Raw genomic sequence first — 18,782 nt, 5'->3', positions numbered from 1 at the left:
ACATATGTAAACATGTATTTCTATTTTGGCTATCAAATATAGAAATTCCAAATAATAATTTTATGTATTTACATATAAATAGTCTCCATTTACTATTTTTTTGGTTTTAAGGAAAATCATCCAAATGGACACATTACTTAGATAACAACTTCAGATGGAGAAAACAAAATGCAACTTACACACATTTTCAAGTTTATGGAAAGGGAAACAAATATTAAAATCCTTATGAAGTTTTACCTTTTGTATTTAAGAATGACACCTGAATTTCTAAATTGCATTAATATTTTCCCTCTAAGGGTGAGTTTCAAGTTATAGTTAATAATTCATATATATAATTTTTTCAAAAGATATTCTAAGCATCAGTCTTAGTGCTGACCAACTGCCATTAAGATGGGATAAAAATTGATGATTCTGCTTAGTGCGCAATTTTCAAAAATCTCCATTAGCTTATCATGAGACTTCTATCAATGTAGGTGCTATGTAATATTGATCAGCATAAGATACATATTCACAAGATTCCTTATTAAAATAATATCAATAATCACAGTAGGCATTAAAGTATGTTAAATTCTCATTTTTGCACAGAGATAAAGGTACATGGCAAATACATTTTGCTTACTAATCACTCATTTCTTATGAATTCCAGTTGAAGACTTAGACTCTTCTAGTCAGTGGACTTTACATTTTCTACATACATCTGTTTCATGGAAAAGCCACGACCAACATAGCATCTACTTGGCATCTGGCTATAGCTAGCAGGAATATTTTAATAGAAGAAATTTAAATTATTATTCTGACATAAAAAAGACTGTGTAAACCTTTATGGGAAAAAAACTGCCTCCTAGTTTTGGAGAGATCCAGGCAATTACAACAACTTTTGTCTTCATGTATTTCCATTTGTGTAAAGAAACGCAAAGAATTTGAACCATGAAGTTGGTGAGAAACTGAATAACTAAAATAATTAAGGCAACATATCAACAACTTTGTATGCAATTTACTTTAAAACATTTATGATCTTAAGTTGATGAAAAATATTCTGATAAACTAAACTATGAAAGCAAGAAAAGGTGAGTTTGAAAAACACATAATAAAGTATAAACTATTGAAACTTTTCTAGAGTTATATTAGAACTCACAGTACAACCTATCATAACAAAATATAATATCACTTGAAAATACTCTTGACAGTAACTCTGAAAACTACAACATCTTATAAATGAGGACAAATTATAAGGAAAATACAAGTTTAAGTTTCTATTTATATTTAGCTTTCTCTAATTAAAGATTTTGGAAGAAATGAATGAAAGTCATACTTTAAGTAATATCTCTTATATTTCAATTTATTCTGTGCATGAGGAATTTGAAGGTATTTACAGGTATAACATAAAGCTGTTTTTATCCTCCTGGGAATCTGTGCTTATAGCATATGGCATATATTGTTCTAATAAGAATTTATTTTTCTTTCCTAATAGGACCTAGTAGAAAAGCATCTATTTCTTTAAAAGCAATTTATGGCTGCATCATACAATTTCAAACGTCTGTGACAGCTGTTTCTCTAAAGCAGACCATTAGGACAGAACGTGACCATAAATCTCAGGTCCCAAAGAGAGGAGTGCCCATCTTGAGTAATTTGAATGCCATGTTATCAGTAATACTTCTCAGGGAAACATTTATAACTCCACAGTTCAGCTGTTGAGTTTGAAATATTTGCATTTCAATATGAAAAGGCTAAAACTGTTATCAAGTGGGGTCTTTATTATGCAAATATTCTGGCAATAGTTTACAATATTTCAAGTTCTGTCTTTTTTTAGGCAGGACTGTATTTTACCTGTACAGTGCAAATATAACTTTATAATAACAGGTAAGAGCACATATGTTGAAAAGGAAAACTGCATTTGGTTTAAAACTACATAAATCTACATAAACCTCTCACAAATAAAACTTTATTGTGTACAACTTGTTTACATAGCTAAGCAACATATATTTATTTAATGCACACGCCTCCATTGCAACAAATTAAGCAATAACTTACCTAGAGAAGCATTTCATTTTTTTCTCTCTTTTCCTAACTTGAATTTATCCCGAGTTAGAAAATGAGATATCCAGTGTTTCAGGTTCCTTGAGCTCCAGGTTAATTAGAAGGAGCTTTCAGTTCGTACAATCTGCTTTAATATTCCGAGAGCACTCTTTAGCGCCAGTCCTAGTATCTGAACTCTTCCAGCAGAGTCTCTTTTTATTTATACACACATTGTCCTTTTCAAAACAAGCAGCCAGCTGGAATGATTCAAACCTCTGTTCAGCACACCGTTAAAATGCAGCTTCCTCCTTGGACACGAGAATTACACCAGGGAGCGGACCGAGTACAGCAAAAAGGCTATGAGAACTATTTAATCACCAGAATACCAGCTGCTCCGCTCCGCTCTTGCTACTGCTGCTCTGCTTCTTGTTTAGCTGGAGTCGGTCTTTCCCTCCCTCCCTCTTTCTCTCACATCTCCAGAACTAGAAAGGCAGCCGGTTTATGATTGGCAGAAACAGCCAATTCCTTCAGCTAATCATCCTCAAGACTTTCAAGGACCTGGAGCTGTTGTGATGTCATCCAGTCAGGGGGATGTTACACATGAATACATTCCAACAGTAGCTAATTCAGCGATCAGCTGCATTCCTCTCACACCAGGGTGATTGATTAGGTGCTCCTGGAGGATTTGCATAATCTTTCATTGTACAGTTGGACTATTTCCTATGAATTTCGAGAGTAAAATTCCACTTTGCAGCTAGGACACTGTACCAAAAGATTCTATTGGGTGAAGAAAGAAAAGTTCATGACACATTTTCTGTGGTAGGTGTGTGCCAGTCAAGCATGAGTTATGAACTCAACACAAGCCAACCATGAGCAGGAGGAAACTTGCAATCCTAGTGACTTATGTATTCCTGAAATTAATGATAATGTTTGAGATCATAACAAATGGTAGAAGAAAAAAATGAGTAGGCATATGTGTGTGTGCTTAGTGTATAAATGGTTTCATTGAGGTAAATTACTGAATTATTACAGAGAAGTTCTGTTCCCAGCATGGACAAAAGTTGTCCCTTTGTCTCATTTTCTATTTGGCAATATAGGATGAGGATTACCTGCTTTTTGTTCTCTACTGACTCATATTAACTCATAAAATATAAATTGTATTTATTTACTTTATGTAAAGTTCTTGAACTTCTTTATCCAAATTCATAAAAGATAAAGATAGAGTACTTTCAAGTGTATTTCTTCATTCCAGGCTATCTAATTCTTCAGGCTCTTATTGTTTCTATTTTATTTAGTCTCCACCATTTAATTTAATGGAATAAAATGTGTGGATGACAGTTTGGCCCAAGACCCCTTATACGCTAGAGTACAGAATTTCAGGCTCTTCTCAGATTCAAAGTTCTATTCTGAGATATTTGTGTTTTGGTGAGAAAGAATTCTGCTAGAATTGCTGGGTTGGTATCAGTGACCCTTCCATTATGCTGCAAGTGGGGGGGGGGAGTGGCCCTCAAAACACACTTTTGTTGGTGATATGGTCTTTGGGTGAATAATTTTAATGGATTCAGTGTTACTAATATTATTATGCTGCAAAAGGTTTAGATGGTCAGGACACTCTAGGCATATGCTCAGTAGAGGATAGGAAAAAAATCTGGTAAATTACCAAGACTACGTACCTGTTATTTCCTAACCTAACAATACTGTCATTAATAGACTATGGATTGTGTGTCAGTTATTTTTTCAGATGCACAGGCTAAAAGTATGCTAAAGAAAAATTTGTATTTTGAAAAAGTCTTCAAAGACTCAAGGAACTACTTACTACCCTTTAAGAATTTTTGGAAGGCAAAGGTTCATTAGAAGATCAGTTCAAGAATTTCCATAGTGATTTATATCAAAATGCAAAATGGGTAAATACATTGCAGCTAAACAGTTCAATAACATCTTAATAAAGTAATTATTATTAAACAACAAGCTAAACACTACTGAGAAACAAAGTAAAATAAATTTTAAAAGCTGATTGAAGTTTTTTCCATTTTATGGTGTTTTCTCATACTAATAATGTCTTTTTATTTATCTAAGTTTAGACATAAACAAAAATGAAAATATGTCTGACATATACAGAAATGAAAACAACATTTTAAATTTACTTAAGTATTTTATCCCATTGGTATATTTCTGTTTCACAAGTCAATAAAGAATTCTATTTTATCAGAGTAATTTCAGTTATTGAAGCTGTATGAAATAGAGTGATTTTGACCACAAAGCCATGACATTAAAACATGGAGGAGAATTTATATCCTTAGCTCTGGTGGCAAGCGTAGTTGGTATGAACTGATTACAAGTAAAAGTTGTTGATACATTTTTTATCCAGTTAGTCTATAAGCAATCCTTGAAGCTAAAGCAACAGCATTATTATTTAGAGTGAAATGAATAATAGAGCAAAAACACTTTGACAATATAAAAGTGTTATAAACAATATTAATGGAAGATATAATAGTATAAAATACCTTAAAATATTGTTAAATGCTAACTTTAAAATAAAAAAATTCCAAATTCTGAGTTATACTTCTTAGTAGGAAAAGGAAAAATGGCTATTTTGCTATGCTTTTCTTATTGTTTATTCAGAAGTAAAGTCTTGGGGAAAGAGGGTCCCACAAGATACACCGTGTATAAATGATGCGAGCCAAACAAAAGTCCTTTTTTTTTTGGCTACTCCTGGGGAAAGTTGGAGAAATTCATAGTGTCCATATTTAAATTAAAGATAAAATAACCCGCAAAGCTTGAGTAGTTTTCTTATAATTTCTTTTCTGTGTTATATTTTCCAGTCATTAAAAAAAAAACTTTGTGAAAATTTTAATTTTTATCATTTTCTCATCTGCCATGATGGGAAAATGAATGACCTTGAATGTTGCAAAGAAGAAATGTGATATGCAATGGAAGATAGGGAGGAATTATTTTCTCAAAGGGTTTTTTAATCACTCAGCCTATGTTCCACCATTGAAAGGCCTTGTATTTGTCAGGTATAGCGTCTAACTAGTTCATTTGTAATAATACACATAATGCAAAGCATTTGCCCACCTCCTCATAGTTGAATTCTATTATTTTCCTTTTGATGTCCAATGAAGTGCAATATAATTTTTTTCTTTATCTATTAAGATAGAGATTCAGGTCCAGACAGGGCTTCCCAGGTATTACAGAGGTGAAGAATCCACCTGCCAATAAAAGAGACGTGGGTTCGATCCCTGAGTCTGGAAAATACCCTGGAGTAGGAAATGGAACCCACTCCAATATTCTTGCTTGGAAAATTCCATGGACAGAGAAGCCTTGGTGGGCTACAGCCCATAGGGTCACAAAGAGTAGAACACGACTGAGCGACTGAGCACACACACCAGATCCAGATATATACTAACTCCTCAATGGATCTTTATTAACCTTAATTGAATTTGTTGAACTAATAAATTATTGGAGCCTCAGATATTTTTACTCAATTGCTATCAAAACTTCTTTTTAACTGAACTATCTTAAAAGTTCAAAAATACATGCATTGCTTTCAAATTGTAAAATTTAAAAAAAACTTAGAAAATATTCCACAATACATATTTAAAACGCATATAAAGCATGTAAAGAATATATTGGTGCCTATATATTCAGTAGAAGAAACAGAAACCAAACCAAACACATTTATTAAAGAAACAAACTCTCTGGTTTACATATCAATTCATTTTTTACAGTGAAAGAAGGTAAGTATATCCACTAATAGAACTTCAGAAGAATTGAAGAAGAATTCAGAATAGGCTCCTCTGTCCATGGAATTCTCCAGGCAAGAATGCTGGAGTGGGTTGCCATGCCCTCCTCCAGGGGATCTTCCTGACCCAGTGATTGAACCTGGGTCTTCTGCATTGCAGACAAATTCTTTACTGTTTGAGTCACCAGGGTAAGTTTTAAATCCATGCATCTAAAATGCATAGAAATTTGCAAAGAAAATGTCAAAGAATTATTTACAAGTACTTTGCAATTTCTGTGTTTTAAAAACCCTTCACATGCATGCACAGGTTATAAATAGAAGGTAGTATAGCTTTAATATACATTTTTATTTTTCCCAAGTATCATTTCTATTCTTTAATTCTACTGCAAGGTGACAATTTTGAATAATTTCAATTCAAATTCTAATTTATTTTACAATTTACACTGGGCTTCTATACCATGGTACTACTTTCTGTCTCCTTTCCTTTTAATTTTTTTGTTTGTTTGTTTTATGAGCAGCTTTGCAGTTGTCCAAACTAACACCAAAAAAAAAAAAAAAAACCAAAAAACTCTTCTAATTCTTTTTTAAAGGAAAAAGCATAAACAGAAAGAAACTGCTGTTCAAAGTTTATGCCTTTGGGGGAAAAGCTTCTAATTGGGCTGCGGGTGACTAATACAAGAACTTATTTAAAGGAAAAAACCTGTTAGTAATTACTCAGATAAGAAATCATGTGAGAAAGAAAGAGCATAAAGTGAGTTTGCCCCATTGGAATCATATACACAGTGAGAAAAATTAATGCTATGTAGCATTAATTATATAATAAGCATTGCAGTCACAGACTTAAATGATATCTTATTACACATCTAGATCTCTAGTTAGCAAGTCACTGAGAGAGGAAAAATTGGGAACCACAGGTTGGAAGAAGAATCTTCTTGCCAATAACACTGTAGGATGTTGTTTTAGCAAGAGGCAAATCATATTAATGCATCAAATAAATCCTTTGAAGATGCAAAGCTTGAAAAGCCAAGTGAGGGAACAAACAGACTAAACAGTTCAATTCTAGTTTGACCGACAACAGCCTAAAGGAACACGATTTTTAATAAATATCAGATGTTAGCCAAAGCATTATTGAATCTCAGAAATCTTTGTTGTGTAACACAGGAGTGAGATCCCTGATAAGGGTGCGGGTCGGGGGAGAGGGAGTGGGGGAGGAGGGGAGGACAGTAGAAGTTGAATTTATGATTATTCCATGATCAGGTCCCTGTTATGAGAATTTTCAGTGAATTTCACTTTCTGAGGCTAAATAAAAGTGGTTAGAATTCATAAAGTACATTAATTAGGTTACTAGTCCATTGGGAGTCACTTATAAGAGAAGAATCTTTAAATACTGTTAAATGCCTCAGTATGAATGGGGTATCTACCATAGGGAGTTTCATTTTGTTTCTTCATTTCTCTTTCTTTTCTTTGTAATATGTTTGCCAAAATTTCATTATGGTTTAGTTACAATTTCCTTTTGACTTAGGCATTACAAGTCAAGTCATTTTATAGCCTTTAATTTAAAGTCCAAAGTGCTCAAAATGAGAAACCTTCTTGCAGACCAGAATCCTAGCATCATGGTGATAAATTTGTAAAAACTCTCTGTCCTAAAGGGCGTTTTGTTTCATCGGTTAGCAAATTCCTTTTTATTTAGGTATTCCAATATAGTTTGCTTTCTGTCTGTTCCAGTCCTTTGGGGAAATCATCTCATTTAGGAGCTACTCCTGCTAATGTTCTGATCAGCGTGGGAAATCTTGGTGTTTCACCAAGGCTTCCTGAATCAGTTTCTGTCCTGTCAGCTCCAGCGTCTTACTCTACATTCCTCTCACTCCGAGACAATTCACCTGCTGACGTCACTCTTTCTCCTGCTCGGTTTCAGTACAGTGAGTGACATGTGTGTGTTGGAGGCAGTTGATAGGGTGAGTTGCGAGCAATGGTATAAGAATATGATGTTTGAAAGTTAGCCAGTGATGGCTGGAAACCTCCTTTAGGCTGAGAGGTGATACAAATAAACATACGAGATATAGGACCAGGGTCAGACTGTACTCCACCTGTAAGCCCAGTGTTACCTTCTGTAACCAGCTAGTGATCGGATATATATTGCTACCATTGCACTAGACCATAGCACCATATTGCTACCATTACCTATCTTAGAGACACACACTAATTTTGAATCCCAGTCATAATCCAAGCAATGGAGTATTTGCTTTTTGAGGACAGAAATGACCTCTCTCTCGCTCTCTCTCTCTCTCGCTTTTTGTTTGTTTGTTTGTTATATTCAATAGTTGGAGCAGTGTCATAGCATAGAGTATATATATCTAATTTTTCTTTAAAAATTAAATTATGAATGAATGAATGAATGGTGGCAAGTTAGAACTAGGAAATGGGGAAAAGGGTGCACAAATATTTACATACAATGTATTTTCAAAGTAATCATTGCACCAGTTCTGTATTCTACAAATAGAAGTAACAACTCATTTCAAGATGAAGACACAAAGATGTGTTACAGAGCAATTTTCCCCATGGATAAGAAAACCCAGATTAGTTTTCCATTTTAGAACCCATGTCATCTAAATCTTCCTAATATTACTCATAAATAAAAAGATTTTAGTAAGATTAGAGTTGTCTTTTCTTCTTTAAATTTGCATTTGTATTTATAGAATCAAGTTTGTATTGATTTGTACTTATAGAATCAAAGGGATGACACTGTAATTTCTAGATGCTCCATCATAATATGATTTTTCTTTTGTATTATATTTTAGTGCTCTAACTGATGTTTCTCTTTCTGAATAGAAGTTATCATACATGAAATGATCATAAATTAAATGGAAATACAGTACTGTGAGGACAAAGATATTTTGCCAAAAGAAGACAAAAGAAATAATTGAATGCAGAAAATAAATAAAATGAATTCTGCAATGAATAAAGTAAAATGGTACAATAAACACACTGCATAATGAAGGAATGATAAATTTATTTGCCAGTGCAGCTATATATGTCTGTTAGAAGGTGAGGAAGGGAGCAGTGATTAAATTTAGAGGGGGCAAAAAAGCATGTGATGAGAATGAAAATGGATAAAAACAAATACTTACTACTCTATTAAAATCTTCAATATTTTAGGTTCCCATAGAGGGCAATATTGTATAAAAGATGGTGAACCCAGAATCTGCCAATTCATCTTTGTTGATATGCTTTAAAGAAACGGCTGTTACCATAAATTTGGTTCTGTACTTCCCCTTGGACTCTACCTAATATATAAAACGATGCACACAGAAACACAGAGCAGAGACTCATCAAATGCAAAGAAAATTAATTTGGTATTCTACTTACTGGTAGATTACTTGAGTGAATAGCCTCCAGTTTCTCCTATAATTAGACTCAATCACTGAATCTCAGATAGAGATTTTTTTCTATCATGTAACTACTATGTATATGGTTAGTCTAGTGAAAATATGAATGGAATTGTGCCTTCTTCTATCCCAGAAAAAGAACGGCAAACTAAGAATAAGATGAAAGCCGCATGTATATTTCAAATTTAACATTCTGTAATCACAGCAATCTGTGGTAAGACATGAGTGAGACCCTGGGAGAGATGTAGGAAGGTTAATAGACATTAACCAGGGGTAAAGCCATAATGCAGGAATAAGGCAGTTATACATAGCTATACGTCTTACAGTTATTTTTTATCGCTAATCATGCATCATTCATTTACTTTCCTATCTCTCTTATAACTTGAAAAACGGATGCCTCAACATAAGTCCTTTCTTCTCCAAGAGGCTAAAAATAACTAGAACTTGAAGCGTTTATTCACAAGTTTTCTTCATAGTAACTGCTAATTTGTATTAAGATTATACTGAAAGTAATAAAGGAAGGACACTGTACAAAGCACAATATCATTAAATCTTGATATCTCTTTTAATATCCAATTATCTATAGATTTCAATATATGTTGTGATACGGAGTACCTGGCTTATGGGGCATGTTCTAATAGTTTTTCACATATGCCTCAGATGCAATTCGGAAAGAGAGATGACTTCTAAGTTTCCTTTGCTATGGAATGTCCTTGCCAACATTATTACAATGATATCATGTAGGAAATACTTTAAGGCTAACATAAATGAATTAAAATGGATAAAACTGTAAGTCGAATTTTCTGTATCTTAGTTATAAGATGAAGAAAACTAGACTTTTAGGACATTGCTTTCTATGTGAAGGTCAAACCAAAGTAATATGAATTGTTTAGTTTAAGTTATCATGCTTGGGGCTGGTGCATGGGGATGACCCAGAGAGATGTTGTGGGGAGGGAGGTGGGAGGGGGGTTCATGTTTGGGAACGCATGTAAAAATTAAAGATTTTAAAATTTAAAAAAAATAAAAAATTAAAAAAAAAAAAAAAAGTAAAATCAACTGCAAAAACCAACTCCTCAAGTCTAAATAATTAACATTTCTCTGTCTGCCAAACTAAGGTGTGTGTGTGTGTGTGTGTGTGTGTGTGTGTGCAATTAAGCAAGAGACTTCCCTGGTGGTGCAGATGGTAAAGCGTCTGTCTACAATGCGGGAGACCCAGGTTTGATCCCTGGGTTGGGAAAATCCCCTAGAGAAGTAAATGGCAATCCACTCCAGGACTATTGCCTGGAAAATCCTATGGACAGAGGAGCCTGGTAGACTACAGTCCACAGGGTTGCAAAGAGTCGGACATGACTGAGCTACTTCACTATATACATTTGGAACAATCTAGTTTACTCTATCTCAGATTTTCAGATTACCTTGGAAGGAGTTATTCCTCCAGCAAGAACTGGAGTCAGCAAGAACCTGACTCTTCTATGTCTATTGTTAGGGTGATATAGAGAAAGAAGGCATCTGTCAAAAATGTTCTCAGTCACTATTGTCAGCAGAAGTTTGTTTCAATATGCTTGCTTTCATAATATGTTCAATACCAAAATCATGTTATCTTCAAATCATTTTTTTAAGTATTTAGAGTTTACAAAGTACGTTCCCATAGATTGTTTTGAGTCTCACGGTGATCCTATGATTAGTGCAGAATGGGTTCATTGTCAGGTTAAAGCACTGAGATGCAAGCAGCAAACCTGGAGTCTGCAAGGGACGTCAGTGACTCCCAGCCTTGTGAACTTTTCACTATACCAAAGAGTTTCTCTAAAGGAATCTGTCTAGAGAATGCTCTTTCATATTATTCTGTAAGCTGAATGACCTTTCAGTTGGTCATCTAAAACCCTATACTCTACAAAACACTCGATGGGATAGTTGTACTTCCAACGATTTTGGATGGCAAGTTATCAATAATTTGGTGACATTCACATGTCAATATCTGTTCCAAAATATCTTGTAATCAAAAAGTCATTTACATCAACAACTGGTCTGAAGGTTCATACAGCAAGAAGGAGTTTACTTAGGCTTTAGAAATACTAAACAGTATTGGGAATCACAGTCATTGAAATATGGTAATGGAGAAAATAACATAAGAAAAATTTGTGAGATTTTCTTTTTTTTTTTGTATTGTCGTATACTTGATTTACAATATTATATTAGTTTCAGGTATACAGCATAGTGATTCAATATTTTTATAAATTATATTCCATTTAAAGTTATTAGAAAATATTGGCTATATTACCTGTGCTGTATGGTAAACCCTTGCAGCTTATTTACGTTATACATAGTAGCGTGTTTGTTTTAGTTCCCTATCCATATCTTGTCACCCACCCCCCCCCGACTGTTCCTGTCATCCCACTGGTGACACTAGTTTTATCTCTGTGTATGTGAGTCTATTTCTGTCTTGTTATGTTCATTTATTTTTTAGATCCCACACATATAAGTGATAACATACTTATTTGTCTTTCTCAGATTTTTTAATATATGCTTATTATTTAAGCATAATAGTCTTTATATTGCTAAAAATATCAGAATTTATTTTTCGTGGTTGAGAAATATTCCATCATATCTATACCATATCTTCTTTACCTATTCAGCTATTGATGGACACATAGGTTGCTTCTAATATCTTGGTTATTGTAAATACTGCTGCTATGGATGTGAGATTTGGACCATAAAGAAGGCTGAGGGCCAAAGAATTGATGCTTCTGAACTGTGGTGTTGGAGAAGACTCTCGAAAGTCCCCTGGCCTGCAAGGAGATCAAACCAGTTAGTCCTAAAGGAAATCAGTCCTGAATATTCATTGAAAGAACTGATGCTGAAGCTGAAGCTCCAGTGTGTTGGCCACCTGATGCGAAGAACTTACTCATTTGAAAAGACCCTGATGCTTGGAAAGATTGAAGGTGGGAGGAGAAGGGGACGACAGAGGATGAGATGGTCGGATGGCATCAGTTACTCGACGGACTTGAGTTTGAGCAAGCTCCCAGAGTTGGTGATGGACAGGGAAGCCTGGCATGTTGCAGTCCATGCGATCACAAAGAGTGGGACACAACTGAGTGACTGAATTGAAACTAAAATGAATATTAGGATATGTATATCTTTTCTAGTTAGTGTTTTCATTTTCTTGGATATATATAAAGGACTGGAATTGCTGAATCATACAGTGCTCCCAGTTTTAGTTTTTTGAGGAATTTCCATACTCTTTTTCCACAGTGACTGTACAGTTTACATTCCCACCAACAGTGATTAGGGTTTCCTTTTCTTCTCATGCTTTACCACATTTGTGATTTGTAGACTTTTGTGGAGAGCCATTTTGACAGGTGTAAGGTGATACCTCATTGCAGTTTTTCATTTGCATTTCTTTTATGATTAGTGATGTTAAACATCTTTTCGGGTACCTGTTAGCCATCCATCTGTATATCTTGTTTGGAAAAAACATCTATTCATGTCTTCTGCCAATTTTGTTTGATGAGATTCTTTATTTTTTGTGAGATTGTACTTTGTGAAATAATTTTATTTAAATTGTACACTTTTTTTTTGGTTTGTGAAAGAAGGAAAGATGAGCCAGAGAATTTCTTAGATCCATGCTAGGATATCAAAATTTAGGTTACCAGTTGTCAAACTTCTTTGACCCACATCATTTATACACACATACCAGAAAGAAGTTTCATAGAACAGTTCTTACTATAACTATGTACATTGCAGTTAATACTTTCCTTTTTGCCTTATTTTATTTCTTTCTATTGCATTCCATAATCATTTGCAATGTTAATCTGTTAATGTAAATGCACATAATGAGCCATGGCCTGCATTTTGGAAAAATAAGGAAATCTGGATTCATTAGATATCTATACAGCACTGAATATAAAAAGATCAAGTCATTTCCATAGTTTTATAATTGAAAATTTTCCTAATTTTTCCATTAAGCTGATTATTTTCACAATCTTAACAAATATTGGTTCTATTTCACAAAGTGACCATCAATATAAAACACCATTCTTTAGAGAATATAGGTCCAAAGAAGAAGAGTAAGTTAATATATAAACACAGAAACAGACAGAGATTTGGACTGTACAAAAATAACTCTGGCTTCTTAGTAGAGAACAATGTGTGTTAGTCACTCAGTTGTGTCCAGCTCTTTGTGATCCCATGAACTGTATAGACTGGAGCCTGCCAGGCTCCTCTGTCTCCAGGCAAGAATACTGGAGTGGGTTGTCATTTCCTTCTCTAGGAGATCTTCCTGATCCAGGGATCACACCCAGGTCTTCTACCTTGTAGACAGATTCTTTACCGCCATCGAAGTCCACAGACAACAATAGAGTAACTAATACATTAATTCCCTTTCAGACTTAAGTTGTTTGCAATTATAAATTCACAGATAAACACTCAGAAATCCCAAACCTTCAACTGAAGAAATGAGTTGCCATAAAGCCAGGGAAGGAAGCACAATATTTTTTCATGATTATTTGTGGGGAAAATGAAAGTTCAAACTTAATTCTTATAAGGTTGGACTGCTTTTTGTTGTCATTATTATTTAGTCACTAATTTGTGTCCCAGTCTTTGTGACCCTATGGGCCGTAGCCTGCCAGGCTCCTCTGTCCATGTGATTTCCCAATTAAGAAATGCTGGAGTGGACTGCCATTTCCTTCTCCAGAGACTGCTTTTAGAGTGCCACTAATAAGCTTACTTTAGTTGTGCACTGTCTATGATGACAGGAGTTCCAATCCAACTTTAAAGTAAAAAAACAAAACAAATGAAAATCCCATGCGTTTCTTCTGTGATATGTGCAGCTAAAATTAGAGGGAAAACATCAGTGCTTCAGATTAAAGAAGAAAGGAGGAAAATGGAGTGGAACACAGGACTGGCCTTACATTTTTAGTCTGCTAGTCTTAAAGCCGTTTGCCACATGACTTTTTGGTTCCTTTCAATAAGAAGGCTACCATATTGCCTCAACCCTTTACTTTGAGTCTGCTACATGATGTGTTTTTTACAACAGAATGAGGACAAAATGCCACTGTGTTCATTCCAAGCTAAGGCCTGAAAGGCAGGGGTTTCTATTCATTCCCTTATTTCAATATAACTATCAGACCATGCCTGGGCATGTGGACCAATTCTGCCCAGTTCAGATGTCCTAGCCAACTGTCCAGTTTAGAGCAGAGCCCCTAACTGACGTGGCAGCGCATGAGCAAGCCTGGCTGAAGCTAGCAGAGCTCAGCCACCCTAGCTGATCTCAGCTGATCTGCTGATTCATGAGCAACACAGGAAAAGAGAGAAAGAGGCAGACTTATTAATGCCGTGGACATGAAAATAAATGAAGCTTTGAGTTACTTATAATCCTTAATATGTAAATAATAGTGGAATAACTAATACATTAATTCACTTCAGTACTATAGCTGCTTGCAGTTGTGAAGTTTCAGATAAGCACTCAGAAATTCAAATCTTAACAATTTTAAAGAGTAAAATTGCTGAATTTTGAGTAGTTTGTTACATAGAATTATTTAACTGACATATAAAGTTGCTTTTCTCTGTACCTAAAACCATTTTAAAAGATCTATTCTTAATATATAGATTATGTTCATTGAGAAAAGAGAAAAATAATAGTCACATGTTTTCTTATCACTAGAATTTATTATATGGTTTTGAAGATAATTTATCTATAGCAAGACTTTTTTAAAAAGCTTGGGGCTCTTTTTAAAAAAAGCTTGAGGCCGGTGCACTGGGATGACCCAGAGAGATAGTATGGGGAGGGAGGTGGGAGGGGGGTTCAGGATTGGGAACTCATGTACACCTGTGGTAGATTCATGTTGATGTATGGCAAAACCAATACAGTATTGTAAAGTAAAATAAAGTAATAAAAAAATGAAAGGAAAGGAAAAAAAATAATACTTTACTAGAAAAAAAAATAAAAAGCATACTTTCGAAAACGTGACTGAATTGCAAGATTCACTCTGTTTAGCTCTGTGATTTCCACAATTTCCATGGAGCAAATGCATTCTACCACTCTTAACAAATTTACTATTTTATTGCAAAGATAGACATGGATTTCAAAGCATAAATATTACTGATAGGTGCAATAGAATCTTTTTTCCCAGTAGAAGTATGGAGTAGTTAATATTAAAAACAGAAGTTTTAAAAAAGAGGATTTTGCTTTGGTACCAAATGATCTAAAATATATAAAGGAAGACTTTTCTTTTAATTGACATCATTTTTGAAAAAGGTTAGGGAACCATCGATTTTACTGTGAAGCAGCAATTGCAGAGAAAGCAGACTGAACTATAATAAAATGCACTTATAACTAAAGACTCCCAACAGAAGTTTCATGTTGGCATAATTTAGTCTGCTTGAAGTAAAAACAAATTAATATTTCATTGATTCATACTTACAAAGATCATTATTTTTGGCCCAGTCAAAAATATAAAGCTAAGAAACAATAACATCATAATTTGATTTCTAACTTGAATAAGGTAGCTGTTGATTTGTCCCTTTCTCTTTCTGTTAAAATTAACTGGAGACATACTAATCCTTCTGTGTAAGAGATATAGTGACAAATGGTTAGGGCAAGTCCCTCATCTTTTGGATTCAAAGAAGTGATAATGATAGTAACTCTCAAATAATAATATGAAGTAGTTATAATGACCTCAAGAGTAGTAATGCCAGCACTAATTTCACCAAGCAAACACAGTAACAACAGCAACAGTTGACTTCTTGAACCCTTTTAGGGTCCGGGCAATAAGTGATTGGCACTAGTGGTAAAGAACTCGCCTGCCAATGCAGGAGATGAAAGAGACATGAATTCGATCCCTGGGTCAGGAAGATCCCCTGGAGGAGGGCATGGCAACCCATTCCAGTATTCTTGCCTGAGAATCCAATGGATAGGGGAGCCTGGCAGGCTCTATAGTCCACAGGATCGCACAGAGTCAGACATGATTGAAACAACTTTGTGCAGCATGTGTGTACATATGTCATGAAAAAACATTTAAATTTTAAGACAAATTCAAGCCACATTAGGATAGGTCTTGGGTGAACCCTTTTAGAGTACACAGGTTATATATATGTAGATATTTACAGCCCACAATGAGTTGAGAAGTAAGAATAATAGTAAAAGAAAAATGGGAAGCAAAGCAAGTAAGAATAGAATAGAAACAAAGCTGAAGCCTCAGGATAATGCTCATAGCCAACATTGGTATCTTCTAAGCAATTTATTTTTATTAACTCGCTTAATCCCCAGGGATATATACCTCATAAGATGCACATGAAGATATTGGACCACAGAGGGATTCAAGTATCTAAGCTGCCCCAGGTACTAGGACTGGCATTTGAATTTGGCTTGTCTAGCTCCTGAGTTCTGAATTTTAACCTTAATGTTATGGAAATAGGAAAAGAAACTAAAATGACATGACCAAGTTGGCTCTTTCACTCCATGCTATCTAAAGCACTATTAATTCTTCCAATAACTTATATCTGAAAATGTCTGAATTATGAAACACAGAACAATGTCACAGTGGAAAACACAGAAACCATTAAATCATTACAAAGATAACTTTAGAAGCAATTTATTAAAAAAAAAAAGCCCTGCCAGACAACGATCAAATTGAATAAATAAATAGAAATTAAAAGGAATGCCAGCATAAGACTTAAGAATTTACTGACTCATATGAGAAACTTATGAGTCAAGTAGCCTGGTTTGACATGGACAGTTCTGGTTAATTTCTACTGTTCAGATAAGCTGTCTTTCTGGTTCAGCATTTTTCTGTTGTTGTTTTTTTAATTTATCTTTAAATACAGTTTAAATAATTATATAAACCCACATGAGACTAGTAGACTCCATATTCCACTTCCTGTTTCTCCCATATCTTCCTCTTGTGTCATGTGCCAGCTAAGAATTGTCATTTGCCATCTGGTTCTACAAGGATTAAGTCACTTGGTCCAGAGCAGTTGCCAACCATCAACATATCCTGAAAGGAATTCAGGGTGGAAATCAGAAATGAAGCGCTCTGTTTTCTGGGAAAACTGTCATAAGCCCAAATTCTGACATCTTTTCATACCTAGGAAAACACTAAAATCATTAACAGAGACGTCTGCTCCTCGTGATCAGCAGCAACTCTCTCGTGACTAGGAGTAAACCTGCCAAAAATGTATGCTTTGTTGCATATATTCCCCTCCACCAAAATCACATACATACTGACATCCCACACACACTTCTTCAGAGCAGTTCTTCAAAACTGAGAGGATATATCCCAGGCCATATTCTCTATATTGTCCCCCCCCACAAAAGACTTAACTCAGAACTGTTGTGTGCAATTTTTCCCCCCCTCATTGACACATGTGAGAGACATGTGTAAACCACGGAGTCCTTACTTTCACATGTGGTTAGAAATGAAAAGAGTGTCAGTAATAACACATTTCTTTTCTTTCTTTCCTTGCACTGCTTCAGTCTCAACTTACTCCTGACTCTCTCAAGCTCAGTATTTAGGATATTTGCTGATAAGATGAAGGTGCATGGATAATAGCTAAGTTAGCCAAGAGTGCAACTATACTGCTGGGGTGCCATGGGGGGTGCTGAAGCCTGCCCAATGCATGAATGTCAATCAATGGGATAGGTGGGCAGTAAAGATTATATCTTGGTGAATGTGAAATATGTGTGAGTGATAAATAATGAGCAGCCCTACAACAGAGTATAAATAGATTAGAGAGTGTAGTTCAAATATTCTCACTACAGTGCTTTTGCAATATATTGTTTGACATACTATTTATGCTACTACTTGCAATGCTAATTTTGCAATGGTGCTTTTCTGCAGCAATGAGACAAAAAGTCCATGTATTTAATATGATGAAAAAAGTGTTTTGTTTAACATTTTCAAAAAATGTAGATATAACATCAACATTTCGGAGAGGGCAATGGCACCCCACTCCAGTACTCTTGCCTGGAAAATCCCATGGATGAAGGAGCCTGGTAGGCTGCAGTCCATGGGGTCGCTAAGAGTCAGACATGGCTGAGCGACTTCACTTTCACTTTTCACTTTCATGCATTGGAGAAGGAAATGGCAACCCATTCCATTGTTCTTGCCTGGAGAATCCCAGGGACAGGAGCCTGGTAGGAGGCTGTCTATGGGGTTGCACAGAGTTGGACAGGACTGAGGCGACTTAGCAGCAGCAGCAGCAGCAGCAACATCAACATTTATCATCTATGAAAACTAGTGTGATAAGTATCTGTGAATCTGCTAAACACTAAAGAGTCAGACATAACTGAGCACACACACATGGGTGTGTTTAGTTGCTCAGTCATGTCTGACTCTTTGTAACTCCCTTGACTGCAACCTGCCAGGCTTCTTGGTCCATGGGGTTTTCTAGGCAAGAATGCTGGAGTGAGTCACCGTTTCCTTCTCCAGAGGATCTTCCTGACCCAGAGATTGAACCCGCATCTCCTGCAGTGCAGGCAGATTCTTTACTGCTGAGCTAGAATCTATCTAAAACATTATAGTTAGTTTCATTAGAATGCACTGTGATGATGATTTGTCATACTGAGCTGCAGAAAGGTGTTTACATGTCTCTTATGAAGTATGAGTTTTTATATATATCATGTGACTTCCCTCAAATTGACT

General features: G+C 35.2%; 1 protein-coding gene across 1 annotated transcript in view; it reads right to left on the bottom strand.

The window, feature by feature from the left end:
- The window catches only part of LOC102174373 (N-deacetylase and N-sulfotransferase 4), a 327,386-nt gene extending 324,921 nt beyond the window's left edge, over positions 1-2,465 (bottom strand). Inside the window, exon 1 of the mRNA XM_005681282.3 lies at positions 2,032-2,465. The gene's annotated coding sequence lies outside the window, so the exon portion shown is untranslated. The remainder of the gene's footprint in view (positions 1-2,031) is intronic.

Source organism: Capra hircus, chromosome 6, assembly GCF_001704415.2.
Source record: "Capra hircus breed San Clemente chromosome 6, ASM170441v1, whole genome shotgun sequence".
Lineage (NCBI taxonomy): Eukaryota > Metazoa > Chordata > Mammalia > Artiodactyla > Bovidae > Capra > Capra hircus.
Note: the sequence above shows the minus strand (reverse complement) of the source record. Positions and strands in the feature narration are given on the sequence as shown.